Raw genomic sequence first — 11755 nt, forward strand, 5'->3', positions numbered from 1 at the left:
TTTCCTTAATTGTAACAATAACGGAGCCAAACATACAAGAACTGAATAGAACTGCATTAGTAATGAGCAAATGGGAGAGAGATTGCATGATTCATTTTTCGATTTCCATTGCATTCCAATTCCATTTCCTTTTTGGTCCTCAATAAATGAAAATAACGCATAGATCGTGGTACTGTCCCGAATGCATGTCAAAGACTGACATGGAAGAGAAGAAATAGTTGAATAAAGTCGTTATTTTTGTTTTCTTTGCGCACAAAAAGTATTCTCATAGCTTTGTAAAATTAGGGTGGACCACTGATGGACTATTTTAATGATGTCCTTACTACCTTTCTGGGCCTTGAACGTGTCAGTTGTGTTGCTATCTATGCAGGGTCAGAAAGCTCTCAGACTTCATCAAAAATATCTTAATTTGTGTTCCGAAAATAAACTAAGGTCTACCGGGTTTGGAACAACATGAGTACGAGTAATTAATGATAAAATGTAATTATCAATCCTCCACCTGTCTCCAGCTGCTGAGTTACAGTCAGTCAGAGCGCAGGCTTTCTGAGTCCTCTACAGAAGAGACCGGTTCTCAGCGCATCTTCATTTATAAAATCTTTACTGTGCTGTAGATTGTATTATTACACAATTATTACTACGTATTTACGCAATGCAACATAAAGACAAGATGTCAGTCAGCTGCGTTTGTGTCACAGGAAGAAAACGCCTTTTGCCTTGCATAAAAAAAATGGATTTTATCCGTTACTGTACTGAATTTAATCTTAAAATATGATGTCTAATGGCAGTACTGTTATTGTTTATGGTAGTTTTTGGAGTCAGTCATGGCATCTTTAAGCTACGAGTGAAACGCGAGGCCACGGTCTGAAGTTGTGAGTAACTAATGATAGAATTGTAATTTTTTTGGTAAACTATCCCTTTACTCTACACAGTAAAGTAAATGGATTTTATTCGTTATTGTACTGGGTTTAATCTTAAAATATGTTCTCTAATGTCAATACTGTTTGTTTATGGGCAGTTTTTGGAGTCAGTCATGGCATCTTTCAGCTACGAGTGAAACACGAGGCCGTGGTCTGAAGTTCGCAGTTAAGCCAGTGAACAGCAGCAGCAGATTTTCGACAACACACCGACACAAGAATTAGTGCTATTTCAGTAAAAAGTGATTGCAGAGAATGGCTGAATACACTAAAATTACATTTCTTCATTTAAATGTTACATTTATTATGTTTAAAATGCTTGTTAAACGAGTTGAAATGTATGTAATATTGTAAACTATGCTGTAATCACCCACATAAATTCAATTTGTTGTTATTTTGTCCATGTGCTCTTGCTTAGTAATAAATATTAATCTTTTGATTATTGCTGTTGCCTCTAGTAATTCTGTGCGTGTTTTTTATAAGTTCCAGAAAAATAATATTTTTTAAACAATAGTTGACTTAAATAAATTAACCCAGCATGTTTGGTCAAAACATTTAACCCAACCAGCTGGGTCAAAATAACTCATAACTCGTAATCTCTAAACTCATAATAACTGAGGGAGAACATGAGATGGGAATTTTTCGACATACCCTAACTGTCATGAACCGGGCACAGTAAGACAAGGCAAGCGTTTGACATTAAAAAGTATATATTGTATTATTCTTATGAAAATACTTTATGAAATTGTTTCTCTTTACAACCGCATTTGGGATCATTTGACGACGCATTTAAACTACATTTTGGAAGTTCATACTCGGGGCACCACAGAAGTCCACTATATGGAGAAAAATGCTGTAATGTTTTTCTCAAAAAACAATTTCTTTACGACTGAAGAAAGATAGACATGACCATCTCGGATGACAAGTGGGTGAATAAATTATCTGTAGTTTTTTGTTCTGGAAGTGGACTCCTCCTTTAAATTATTTTATTGTATTACTGTATTCATAAACACATATAGTGGCTAATGAATCATGACTCTCACACATTCACAGGAAACAGCTTACTTCCACATTGAAAAATAAGGTGAATATGGCTGTGTAATTATACTTAAACATCATTTGCATTGTAAGCATATCTGCAACGCTTTAAAATGCTGTTGTTTTTGGAACTGAGCCACTGACCTCACAATATGTGCTAACCGTTCTGCTCTACGTTGTCTGACATTCACACATTTTTAAAATCACAGTATGGCTTCTTGCTTAATACGAGTGACTAATGCTTACTCAAATCTCTACCTTTCGGTGCCTTTAGTTACGTGGTGCATCTTACAAGGTTAGCCTGTTGAGCAAGGCTTTGTCATTGCCGTGAGGCACAGTTTTACCTTTAAGGTCAGTCAGAGACACGGAGGCCTTTGAAATTCTATCAGCAGAGAGTGTAATGAGGAAGAGAGGCATGAGAAATGATTCATGTGCGAGCGAGCCTCTCACAGGCGCCTCTTAGCAGTTAGCACTTTGACCCAGATTATAGCACCAACCCAAACCTCAAAGGGGAGCTCTGGAGATGGACCTCAGCGATATGACTTCCCCCGTTTCCACTATAAAAAGCACAAATACACCGTACAGTCTTTCTCATTCTTTTTTCCAATATTATCATTTTCTTTTACTCGCTTCCACTTTCCTCCTTGTCTTCTTTTCCACGCTTCACTTCCATTTTCCTCAAGCGCACTCAAATGAAACTGCACATGCATGATTTTTCCTCTCCCTCAAACACTAAAAACAGTGTGTGGTAGTGCCATGTGGATTTCAGTCCAGTATGAATTCATGTTCCAGTTTGAGATAATGTTTGCATGGCTATTAAAGGTCACCTTCCTTTTGGACCATTAGACAACAAATCCTCAGTAAACGCCACAGGTTGCAGACATAAAGATGAACCTTTGTCGCCGAGTGCTCATTAAAAACCAGCTCAATCATAGATCATCGTTTCAAGTAATTTCAAGTTCATTTCAATTCAGATGTGAACTAAAGTGGTAATATTTATCCATTTCCACCATTTTAATCTATTCAGGCTGATTTGTCTTATCAATATGGCATGAATGTACCCACATTACATCCATGACACACTCTCACACTCCGGTGAAAACATAATGGACACAAGGCGGACAAAAGAGACGCTGTTCCTCTCTGAAATTTCATCTGCTTATGTCACTGTTGGACAATATTAAAGGAATAGTTCACTTCCAGAATAAAAATGTCCTGAAAATTTACTGAGCCTCATGTCATCCAAAATGTTTGTCTGTCTTTCTTCCGTTGAAAAGAAATGAAGGTTTTTGAGACAAACATTCCAGGATTTTTTTCCATATAGTGGACTTCAATAGGAGCCAACGGACTGAAAGTCCAAACTGCAGTTTCAGTGCAGCTTCAAAGGGCTCTACACGATCCCAGCTGAGGAATAAGGGTCTTATCTAGTGAAACGATCAGTCATTTACTAAAAACATTAAAAATGTATATACTTTTTAACCACAAATGCTAATCTTGCACTATGTAATCACATTGGAAAGATCACACGTGGTTATTTTTTTGTCTGTGTATTCCGTTTCAAAAAGGTAGGGTAAGATCACTTCTCTTTTCTCCTTCAACTTCAAAATTGTCAGACATCATTTTACCTTTTTTCTAAAGGGCGTTTGACTTTCTTTGCACATTCGCTTTGTAAACACCGGGTCGATACTTCCACCTACGTCATGTGTGACCTTTCCAATGTGATTAAGTAATGCGTGAAGTCAAGCTAGCGCAAGACGAGCACTTGTGGTTAAAAAGTATGTACAATGTTCTTTTTTTTTAGAAAATGACCAAACATTTTGCTAGATAAGACACTTTTTCCTCAGCTGGGATCACTTTAACTCGTTGGTTCCTACTGAAGTCCATTATACAGAGAAAAATCCTGGAATGTTTGCCTCAAAAACCTTAATTTCTTTTCAACTGAAGAAAGAAAGACATGAACATCTTGAATGACAAGAGGGTGATTAAATCATCAGGAAATATTTATTTTGGAAGCGAACTAATCATTTAAGGTGAGGCCACATTAGCAAAATTTTCCAGAGAAAAAATGTTCACTGTTGTTAATTACAATCACTTTCAAACCAAGCAGCTTTCTGTTGGTCAACACAGTGAATACTCTATTGAAATAACTGGATTTCACCTGAAAATGTGCCCAACTATAAATGTGTACCTTTACTTTTAGAAAAATGTTACACAATCTCTAACATTGTAACATTTATAAAAATAAATAAAATAATACATTTTATTTTTGTACTGTTATATTTTGAGGAGCCACTGCCTCTTTGCCTCCACAGAAAACAACCCTGATGTTTGTCGTGGTAAATAAAAATTCCAGCGCAAGTTATCATTCAAACCTCAGGTGATTACATGCTTTCTTTTCTGCTTTTTTTTCCAGGCAAATACATTTTGACATCGCAGAGTGCTTGATCTGTTGGCTCTATAGGGAGAATGACTGTGAAAGCCATACCATTGTGCAAAACTTCCCTCCCTCTCCATTTATAAGAGAGGAATGGTGGGACAGGCACTCTTTCCTAAAAGCTCTGTAAAAAGCCAAGGTGACCGCTGGGTCACAAGTGAGAAATGGGAAAATGGCTGTGGGGTGTGCGTCCAGTAGCAGATAACATGAGAAAGCACTATCTCCTCTCAGCACATTTTTGTGCGAAAGAAAATCCAATGCTATAGCATTTGCAACAGAGAACGTTTCTTGCTCTCTGTCTTTCTCTCTCTCCGAAATGATGGACAGTTCATTGTTTATCTACTTACAATAGATACTGCGCATCAAAGTCAAGAGAAATGCTCTAAAGGGGCTCAACAATGCTGTTTCTGCTTTGGCACGATTCATTTGCAAAAGGACGGGTCTAAACAGACCCACTTGAAAATTTTAATTTACAACCTTCAATAAAAAGTCAACAGCAAACATGTGCCTTGCATAAGCAGCCAACATTCTCATACAGAAACATTACTGTGAAGAAAACTAAATTGACATTCACAGATGCAATAAACATCAGAGTAAAATATATGAAACTGTGTAAACATCAAATGGAATAGTAACATGAATAATGTACAGCTATTATTGCAAAATAAATCCTGATGTGGAGCAAGGTTGCCAAATACAATTGAAGTCAAAAGTTTACATACACCTTGCAGAATCGGTGCATTATTTTACTAAAACAAGAGGGATCATACAAAATGCATGTTATTTTTTATTTAGTACTGACCTGAATAAGATATTTCACATAAAAGAGGTTTACATATAGTCCACAGGAGAAATTAATAGTTGAATTTATAAAAATGACCCTGTTCAAAAGTTTTCATATACTGGATCCTTAATACTGTGTTGTTACCTCAATGATCCACAGATTCTTTGGTTTTTCAGCATTTTTGTGTATTTGAACCCATTTCAACAATGACTGTATGATTTTGAGATCCATCTTTTGGCACTGAGAAAAACTTCTTGAATTTGAAGATCAGGGTCATTGTTGGAAAGGGTTCAAATACACAAAAATGCTGAAAAACCAAAGAATCTGTCGGACCTGAAGGACTTGTCTGAAGAGCATGTAAACTTTTGAACAGAGTCATTATTATGAATTCAGCTATTATTTTCTCTTGTGGACTATATGTAAATGTATTTTATGTGAAATATCTTATTCAGGTCAGTACTAAATAAAACATTTTGTATGGTCCCTCTTCTTTTGGTAAAATAATTCACATTTTGCAGATTCTGCAAGGTGTATGTAAACATTTAACTTCAAATGCAAATAAATATGTGGGCAAGAAATATTGCAAAATTGAAAAAAAGTTTTCAAATGCATAACTCTCAGTCTGATTCTAGTATTTTGTATTGGAAAACTACCATTATTATGTTGCAAGTAAAATCTACAAAGTCTGAAGTCATTAGCATAAAGCACCTAATTAGAATGAAATTAGCATAAATCTAGACAAAAACAGTTAGGTCCAGATTTATTTTATTATTTAAATATAAAGTTCTTAATAGCTTGGAAAGCTTTTTAGCCGTTGAACCAACTGAACTGTTTAGAAAAACATCTTCACATCACAGTGGGCATTCATTAAGTATTCATTCCCCACAAATCTGTATCTGAATTATGACCTAGCTCTGTGCAACAAAATTATTCATACTAATCCATTACTTTTCATTATTTACATGACATTTATTATTTACTTATTTAAAAGAACTACACTGATGTTTTTCATTTCATTTCATTTTAATTGTGTAAGTGATGGAAATATGAGGAAATTAGAAATGATACAGCACGACTTACAAACTGTTGATTTGTGCCATTTAGCGAAACTAACTGGGAAAATTGGGGGGAAACAAACTGCAATATAATTTTTTCCACTGCTGTAGAAATATAAGTCTTATCTCCTTCAGTAATGCCTGCTTAGGGAGATGTTCATATGGAGTCAAATGAGGCTCTAAGCCATTTGTAACGCAATCAGTCCTTAATTAACGAGCACAACTCTGCTCACTGACATTTATGCTTGTAGCTGTGTGGAATAACTTTCTGACTTCCACACAACAGTTCAGCCGTTTACAATTAAATTCCCCAATTGCACTTTTAAAATGAACACTGTCACATCATAACCTTACACGAAAAGTCACGGCTATTTTGACTCAAGACAATAATTAATCGCTAGTCTGGTCTTAAAGGAATAGTTCTCCCAAAACTGAAAATATACTAACACTCAGGCCATTCGAGATTTAGATCATTTTGTTTCTACATCTGAACAGATTTGGAGAAACTGCACACCTTACTCAGCAATAGATTCTCTGCAGTAAATGGGTGCCAAACTACTTCAGTCCAAACTACTTCAGTAAATCATTATATCTGCTTTGTCTTTAAATTCGCTCCTCCTAATAATTGAAATCAATCTTTGAAATGCATACACTGTGGAGAGGTTGATGTGAATGTATTGTCAGTGATTCTCTTGTGAATCGTGCTACATTGCAAGTTTTTTGGGAAAAAAGAAGAATAAATAAACATTTCAGAATAAACCTGCTGCTGCCTCTTCTTTTGGCTTCCAGTCTCTCTGTCGGCTTTGAAGTTCCCCAGCAAGCCTGAGGTAAAATAAAACGGCAAACTTTTTTTCTTACTTAACAAAGGTAAACTTTCAGCGGAGTTTCAAACCACAGGAAGAGCTCACGCTTGGCATCTTTCTGATGTTTAGCACACGCAGCACATGTTCCCTGGTTGCTCTAAGAATCAATTTTGTGCATAGGCTTCCAGCCTTTCAGAGCTGCTCTTCCACACTAATGGTGGAAAAGAAGAACAATGGCCTGTTCTATTGCAAGCACAACAGAATATTGAATCAGATAGCTGTAAAAGCCAAGGTTCTTTAATTATTGATGATAACAGAAAGGATTTAGAAATTGAAGATACACCCCTTGTATTTAGACACTCTCATACACACAATACACACTCTTTTCTTTTTTGATTCTACCTCTCTAACTCTCAATTCACTGTCCTTTCATAAAAATACATGGTCGTATCTTTCAAGCTGCCAAATTCTCATGTTAGTCAAGTTTTATTTGTAACCAAAAAAGTTTCATGTGATAATTTTAAACCATGATTATTAGAATAGCTCACCCAAAAATGAAAATATTCTTAAAATGCACTCACACTAAAGCCATACAATTTGTAGATGAGTTGTTTCATCATCAAAACACATTTGAAGAAATGTAACATTAAATCACTTCAGCAATGGATCTACTGCAGTGAATGGGTGCCGTCGGAATGGGAGTCCAACCAGCTGATTAAAACATCTAGGGCTGTCACTAACAATTTTTTTATGATTTTGTATAATTATAATTTTTTTGAGGTACTAAAAATAGACATAAGCAAACAACAGCTTTTAAAAAACATATATATAATAGCAATGAGCCAATAAAAATGGTTTAAATAAAGTATCAAAAGCAAGTAATGAGTTTTATTGAACAAAACTGCGAAAATACACAATGTATTATGAACAATAGAACTAACGCATTATATCAAATGACTGCAGAGGGCCCCAACGACCTGACAATTGTTTTTACACTTTATTCGCGATTTAATCATTGTTTAATGTTGACTAACAACATTTAAATCAAATGTCCACTTAATCTTTAATATCTGGACATTTCTTTGGGACAGAAATGCCACAGCCACTGTAATTTCTTGAATATGTGGACATCAAAACATATAAACGTTTAAATAGAGTGAGGGTTTGAGCTTTTATTATGAATTTGCGTCGAACCTTTAGAATATTGAAAAAGATACTGACATATTCTCCTGTGTTTGCATAGGTTTATAAATGATTTACCTTGCAAAGCTGATGAAATGGTGCACGTTGCAAATCCAATCCAAACTCACAGCAATATGTAGAGATGGAGTTTGAAACCCTTGAGACATAGAAATTATAACTGTTGGTGTAGAGCAGCGTTCTGTGATGCAAATAGGTAACTTATACGCATTTAAATAATTAAAGCGCATATATTAAACTTGCATTGCATGTATTTATTTAATTGAATTGTACAGTTTGTGAATTCATAATAGTATTATTCTTTATTAGAAGTTTTAAATTAGTTAAAACAACAGAAATCAGTCTAATAATGCATTTCATGGATTCCCCTCAGTGGAATGCGCCACTTCCGATATTTTGCTGGTTACTCGACACAGGCAAAAGGCAATCAAGGATTTTTTTTTATAATCGAATTCTAAGCAATCCTCATGATTATAGTCCATGAATAAACACCTTGTAAAATGAAAAGTCTTTGTAAGAAACAAATCAATCAATTTTAACTTTTAACCTATTGCGTCCGGCTAAAATACAAGTCCTTTATCAATAATATAGCTTTTTCCAGTGATAAAGTAATTTCATCTAAATCAGGAGAGAAATATGGATAAAACATTTCAAAACTGTTCTAAACTGTCAATGGATTTTCATATGAAATGACAAAAGAGGATGGACCTTTTCACTGAAGGAAGCCTTATTATGGATTACGAATGATTAAATTTCTCCAAATCTGTTCTAATGAAGAAACAAACACATCTTGGATGGCCTCAGGGAGGGTACGTTTTTAGCTAATTTTAATTCTCGGTTGAATGATTCCTTTAAATAGGATGCAACCTTTGCACTGTGAACGCGTGCTGCTGCAACTTTTTCAAGATGAGTCCCCTTTTAATACCCCAGAATAACAACCTGCAGAGGCTCTGTCTTGGGGCAAAGCCTACCATAGTTCAGGATGGAAGTTAAGACAGCCTAGACTTCAGGGAGCGAAAGCAGTGCTCCTGTATTACGCATTCTGCTTGTACCCTCACAGCAGCCCAGATCCACCTTTGGCTAATTTCCCACAGTTTCCAAGCTTCCTGAAAATGAATATGCATTACAGTTGCAGTGAATCCATTTGCACGGCAGAATAATAATGAAGAAAAAGTGCTCTCAAAAATGCAATTAATCTTATGTAAAACGCCTGCTCAACGCCTCTAATTAGATGCCATTTTAATAACTGCGTATGTTGTACAAGAAAGACAGTTTAGCAAAGGTGGTAAACACCATTGTTCATTTGTTTGATGACATAAGAGCAAAAGTAAATAGATTTTGTTTACCAGAATATAACCAATCACTCTTCTATATGAAATAAACCCTCTGGAAAAGTACTGCAACACGCTAAAACCCACACAAAACAAGGCGAATTGCTAGCAAGAACACATTTCCACTGTAACACTATCAAACAGATGAGATATGCATTCAGAAAAACAAAAACAAATGTAAATAAAAATAAAAACGCGTTTTAAATGTGAAATTGGATTCACATGTTTGGCATTCAGACTATGCTTTACAGCAATCTGAACATGGCATTGTGGGAGTAGACGCTTTTGGCAAAGGATTACACCAAGCCTGTGGAATAAACCAAAGACATCACCAATAGAAACACCAGTACACGTTCTAGAAGCATGGTGTCATCATGTTTGTGCTATCCAATTGTAGGTGAAAACGGGGTCCTCCTACGACCGGCTTTAGGATGATAACATCTTCCAACGTTATTATACTATTACAGGTCACAGACTGGGTCGACAACTGAGGATTGCGAAAAGGTTACTGTTTCTTCAGGCTGTGATGTGAACTGCTCTGTGCTACAGAAATGCTTGATGTACCGATAGGTCCTTGGCGATAGGCTGTCAATCAACATGCCATGCCAAAAGGTACTGTATGTAGCAGGTTGAAAAACAATATTCTGGATGCAATACAGTTAAAGGAGATACTGGATGCTGACTTTCCACAAGTTGGTATGATATTTTAGGGTGTTCATGAAATGTCTGTAACATACTTTGGTTAAAATTCCTCAATGGTCGTGTAAAACAACACCCTTTTTACCTTGTCAAAAACAGCTCTGCTCACAGCAACTTGTTTCGGTGCATGTCTCTTTAAACGATAATAAGCTCTGCTTACCCCTCCTCTTTCATCTGTGGAAAAGGAAAGTGTTTGTAAAAAGCCATAAAAAATATAAAGTGTGAAACTGAGAGAAAGTGTTTCAAAAGGCTTAGGGCTGAAATATGCTAATATAGGACAGTCCGTCAGCGGTTGTGGGCGGGGCCTGAGCAATATGACATCATACTGCTCAGAAAATCAAAACAGCTTGATAATTGAGACTGTTTAGGTTTTTTGGAGATTAAAAAAAGTAGTGAATGGAGTTTTATTATTGTAAAGTGGTTGTGTCCACACTCTGTTAAGACACATTTATATGCAAACACCACGTAAAAGTTAATTTTGCATCCTAAGTCTGCTTTGAAAGATACAAAATGACAATTTGCTGAAGATTTACTCATGGTTTATAGTGACACACTTACAATGGAAGTAAATTAAGCCAGTTTATTAATGTTAAAATACTCAGTATTTCAATATAACCAGTGTTAATCTGTTTTTAGCATGAAGAAAAAAAATGTAAATATCCTTTTCTGGTTAGTTTTATCAAATTTTACAATAACCGTGATAATTGTAAATTTAAACTGCTTTACAGCACAAACAATTCTTTATTGTAGTTCCACAAAACTCTCAAACTTGTATTGAACCCTAAATGTGACCCTGGACCACAAAACCAGTCTTAAGTTGCTGGGGTATATTTGTAGCAATAGCCAAAAATACATTGTAAGGGTCAAAATTATTGATTTTTCTTTTATGGAAAAAAGCATTAGGAAATTAAGTAAAGATCATGTTCCATGAAGATATTTTGTAAAATTCCTACTGTAAATATATAAAAAAAACCTTAATTTTTGATTAATAATATTCATTGTTAAGAACTTTATTTGGACAACTTTAAAGGCAATTTTCTCAATATTTTGATTTGTTTGCACCCTCAGATTCCAGGTTTTAAAATAGGTGTATCTCGACCAAATATCAATGGAAAGCTTATTAATTCAGCTTTCATATGGTGTATAAATCTCAATTTTGAAAAATTGACCCTTATGACTGGTTTTGTGATCCAGGGTCACAAATATTCCTTTTTTAGGCAAATATGTATGACGTTTTAAAAATGTATATTTCATTACCATATTAACCTTATCATTGTGTTCACAAAAAAGCTATTTTTAGTATGCAGGCTGTGATGTTACATCTAAACCGCCATGGATTATTATTTTCACCCTTTAATAATTTATATAGAGATAACAATTCATTACACTGTTGTTTTATAAGTATATAAATATATAAAGTTGATAATTGCATTTTTACTGTGGCAATTTATTAAGAGTGACATGCTGAATGGCTACAATTATGAGACTGTTAAAATA

General features: G+C 35.1%; 1 protein-coding gene across 4 annotated transcripts in view; it reads right to left on the reverse strand.

The window, feature by feature from the left end:
- The window catches only part of mgat4c (mgat4 family member C), a 132025-nt gene that overhangs the window by 15679 nt on the left and 104591 nt on the right, over window positions 1–11755 (reverse strand). The gene's annotated exons all lie outside the window — the stretch shown is intronic.

The sequence above is a fragment of the Labeo rohita genome, chromosome 18, assembly GCF_022985175.1.
Source record: "Labeo rohita strain BAU-BD-2019 chromosome 18, IGBB_LRoh.1.0, whole genome shotgun sequence".
In the NCBI taxonomy this organism is placed as follows: domain Eukaryota; kingdom Metazoa; phylum Chordata; class Actinopteri; order Cypriniformes; family Cyprinidae; genus Labeo; species Labeo rohita.